Raw genomic sequence first — 4800 nt, 5'->3', positions numbered from 1 at the left:
CCGTTGGGGAGCCCGTTGGGGAGCCCGTTGGGGAGCCCGTTGGGGAGCCCGTTGGGGAGCCCGTTTGGGGAGCCCGTTTGAGGAGCCCGTTTGGGGAGCCCGTTTGGGGAGCCCGTTTGGGGAGCCCGTTTGGGAAGCGTGTTTGGGAGTCGGTTTGGAAGCCCTACTGAGAGCTCTTTGGCAAGCTCTTCGGGGAGCTCTTTTGGGAGCCCTCCCCAGAGCTCTTTGGCAAGCTCTTTTGGGAGCTCTTCAGGGAGCTCTTTTGGGAGCTCTTCGGGGAGCTCTTTTGGGAGCTCTTTTGGGAGCTCTTCGGGGAGCTCCTAAAGGAGCCCTTTGGGAACTCAATGGGCAGCCTTTTGAGGAGCTAGTGGGTCGGCGGCCTATCACTGACGTCCAAGAAGGGGGGGGGGGGGATCTCTACCAAGCCGACCTCCTCCTAGGGATCGCTCTTAAGCGCGGCGTTCTCCAAGAGAGCCTTGACTCTTACCTACGTGCTTCCGGTGGAGTCTGACCCCCTGACTGCGCCAGAGGTCATGCGGTCTGCGGCTCACGCCCGGCCCTCTCCCCTGCGAGGTGGGTTAGCCGGGGTGTCCCGGTGTCACGCCGCAACGCACCGTCCCCGCGAGCAGCCTAGAGTCCCTCGCCGAGTCCTCCACGGGGTCGGCAGGCTCGGCACGTCCCTCGGCCCGACCGCTTTCGCCCAACAGATTACGTTGCTCCCGCCGCCGCGCGCCGCCCCCGGCCGCCCCCCAGCCTCCACACTTTCACTCCTCCTCACCCAACCCTCCCCCCTCCCCCTCCATTTGCAACCCCCATCCCGCCCACGCCCCTGTCTTTGTCCTGTTTACTATGCAAAACTTTGTTTCTGCTTTTCAGGTAAATGTTGCGAAAGGGCGGTCGGCGCTACGCGCGGCGAAAGGAAGTGGCGCTCGATGGGGAGTCACGGGGGAGGAGGGGGATGAGGTTACGGCAGGTGTAATGTACCATCAATCTCAGACGGGGGGCGTTCCCTTCTCTGCACACCACAGCTCGGGCAGGCTCGGGCCCTACGCCTCCCACTTTCAATTTTTGGTGTATCTCTTTAGCGCGGCAATATTAACAAAGTGGATATCCACACCAGCTAATATAGCCCAAATTCTTACTCCCCTGCGCTGCTCCTTACAGAGAACTTCTAGTGGATTTAGAGAGCACCATTACGTTTTCTTGTCGTGATTTGATGCTCTTGCCCTTGGTGCTCCGTCGCCTTGACATATTTCTCTCTCGCGGGCGGCTGGTCGCTCGAGGGCCGCACGATCAGGGACCAGGGGCACCGGGAGGAAGGGGCCGCGGAGGGGGAGGGGTCGTGGAGGGGCCTATCTCCGTGCTGCCGTAATCATGGTAATCAGGAGGTGATAACAAACACGGACCCCTCCAATTTATCACGGCCACCTCCTACTCGTGCACGCCTGACGCACGGCCCGGCCACGCCACGCCTCGCCACGCCCCCGGGCTGCCCACTGGGCTCTGCCCACGCAGGTAGCGGCTGGCTCAACTGTGATGGCGATAATGGCAATTATTCCCTTGTATCGCCGAAATAAATAAAATGAAGAAAAACAAACGGGGCCTCGAGCGCTGCTCGCCCGGCACGATATGCGGAGATGCGCGGGGCAGAGGTTGGGGACCAGAAAAAGGCCAAAGTGTATACCGGGTGGTTATTCGGTGCAGGCGCCGGTGCGGGTGGGTGTACCTACTCCCCCTACGGCACCATGTGGCCCCTATGTCACGGTAACAAAAGTTTCTGGTATTTCAAGATCCGGTCTTGGATCCTAAAGAGACAGTTAATGGCGTCCAAAACCAGGTCTTGGAAGCCACCGTGTGAAAGGCAACTTCGCCTGCACATGCGCATGCACGAGCACACAATCGCATAGAAATTAAAGCTGCGGAAAGTAATACGTTTCAAAAGTTACTCTGAAAATCCTACCCTAGAATAGTCCTACAGCTGTAACACATTGGGAAAGTCGAGGGGAAAAACACTTGCGAAATAGTTCATACACTGTGAAAAAAAGTAGGTAGGTTTACAGGAAAATTTTCCTTGACGCAAGTTGTAAAATTACAATTTGTAATCGTAAAAATCCCTTGGCGAGTATAAAATGTGCTGTCGTAAATTAACAACTTAAATAATAATTCGAGTTTACAATTTTTTTGTAAATTTGCGACGATATCTTTCACAGTGTACCTTTCCCTAGCAATAGTCCGAAATAAAGGCGAAATAGAGTGAAATCAACCCGAAATAGACGCGAAGTCGGTGAAATAGTCGCGAAATACCCCTGAAATACTCCAAACACCGCGAAATAACCCGTACGCTATGAACCCAAGTGATTTCCCCCTCGGGAAATTCTTACACCCTAAAAAGCGTGTTCCTGATATTAGTACATTTCACTTGATTTTTCATGTACTTTAAGACAATGCGCAAGTGTTAAGACTTTTTTGCTTGTCCAAACACCCGCCACGGCTGTTAAATAAATCAAGTTTTCCCGAGTGTACTGTTACAGTTCGGACAAGTGTTGTGTTCTATACGATTGTAGCAGTAGTGCAAAATACTCCACTCCTGCGAAAATAGGGCTGTCCTGCTTGTTTGATTTTGAGTGTAAAAGAAAAGGTTCGGTGCGGATGCAACGCCACTGCAGGTTTAGCGGTCCCCGCCCACGCTCATCCTCGCGCCTCGACACACAAACGGGGTATAAGAGTCATCTCTAATCGTTCGTCGCTCCCCGTGTTATCGACCGCTCCGTCTCGTAACCTTAGCCGCGACGCTACACAAATAGACTGCAGTACACACAAAATGTTAATGTGCACTTTTAGGGGTCTTTTTAGGCTTAGTCTTGCATGTAAGCGCCTCCCGTTCATGATAGAGATGCGTAAAGATGCCGAGTTGCGCAAGCCTTGTTAGTTGTGGACACGGCAGTAGAGTAGTCCTGCCAAAGTAGCACACTTATTGTCCACTGTTGCGAAATGGCAACGCCCAAGGCTGATATGGATTGGGACAAGCGTTACCGCCTGGGAGGTAGGCAGCATGCGAGCACCGGTGTGCGCAAGACCACGTGGTTGCCTACCCAGATGCCCGCAGGGGCTCCACTGGCATGGAAAACAAGTGTGACAGTGTGTCACCGCATAATATGATGCTAACTGACGCTCTCTCCTTCCATTTAAAGATATACAGGACCATTTTACTGACAGAGTACATTGCAACGCATTCTGCCGAGGAAGGAGAGTGCATCAGAAAACGGTTTTTGGTGGGAGCTCACAAAGAAACGTGGCACATGTCGCATTAGTTTTTGCATGTTAAACAGTCACTCTCGTTCCTACTGTTGCGACAGTAATCATATCCTGTCTTACTAATGAGACAGTGGCGAATTTCGTGCTATAGCACGTGGTATACGTATACCATTTTACGCTGAAGGACTGTACCAGCACAACAGTTGGTCTCTCAGCACACGCGGCAAATGCACGATTCCGTACATAACTCTACCGTCAAAATCAAATGTACAGATTGGCCAAAAACAGTTCGTGAGTCGCGTTTAGAATGTTTGTGTTGTGCGCATGGGCTTCTAGGATACATTTTAGTAAAGAAAGGGCAGAGATAAAGAGCGTCGTCGTATCTTAAAGTATTTATTGACATCACTGAAAAACAAGCGAATCCACAGCACGTATCACAGAGTCTAATGTCGACGAAGCGTCTACTCTACGTGCCGCTCGAAGCGGCGACATGTCCGTGTGGTAAAAAGGAGGAGAGGTATGGCCACCGGGAGGAAACAGCTTTGAAAAGAAGTTATCGATGTGCTCTAACGGAAGAGTCCGATCTGCTTTCCTGCCTAACGATCTGTACTGCTGTCGTTTCAACGTAGTCCGATCTGCTTTGATGCCAAACCAAAAGAGTTCGATCTGCTTTCGGCGCTAGTCGACCGCTCCGCATGAACTCTATGATATCTCGAAGCTTGAAAGGTGAATGGTATATATTTTAGGGTGCACACCTTCGTAAGGGACAGGGTAACAGGCAAGTCTTTTTATTTTGCGGATTTTCAAAATTGCTGAGGAGTAGCCCTCAAAAGATGCCTGACTTTCCATCGCCGAACAGCAGATCGAACTCTTGGTTTAGCTGCAAACTATCGGGCTTTGTTGAAACGGCAGCGGTACAGATCGAACTCTTTTAGATTAGCACCAAAGCAGACCGGACTCTTTTGTTAGGGCGCATCGTTATTGTCCACTCAAATACATATGAAGCGAATAACCATTTCCGGAGTACTTCTCATGGTGGGGAACAATACACGGGCCGATTGATACAAAACGTAAGTAACGCTAAGAAACTATTTTTTACAGCAAAAATGAATATACACGCACAAGAAAAAACACAGAAGGCTATGGGAAGTATGCGTTTAAGTCATCCTACGACAGGGGGATAATGCATCCATTGGGCCAAATGGGCATTGAAACCATTCCGCAGTAAAATACAAAGCCTGCACTTATAAGCGTTCGGAGGCGTTTTGTTTTCAACACATTGCAAGCGTTACTCAAATACAAAAGTTTGGTTTTTTACCTAGATTCGAGAGAAGACACTTATCAAGAAGTTATACATCTACCTTTTACGTTGTAGACGAAAATATATGACAAAATAAGAACTTTTGTGTGAAATGAAAGAAATTGTTTAAAACTTTGTACATGTATTTTAATGCCCCATCCTATTTTACGCTGCAATATGTTATTCTACAATACGAAATTCCCCAATTAAATTACTTGAAGTTACGCCGATCTCCTTTTTGCTCT

Source organism: Frankliniella occidentalis, unplaced genomic scaffold, assembly GCF_000697945.3.
Source record: "Frankliniella occidentalis isolate FOCC.00 unplaced genomic scaffold, Focc_3.1 Scaffold144, whole genome shotgun sequence".
Classification (NCBI taxonomy): Eukaryota; Metazoa; Arthropoda; class Insecta; order Thysanoptera; family Thripidae; genus Frankliniella; species Frankliniella occidentalis.
Note: the sequence above shows the minus strand (reverse complement) of the source record.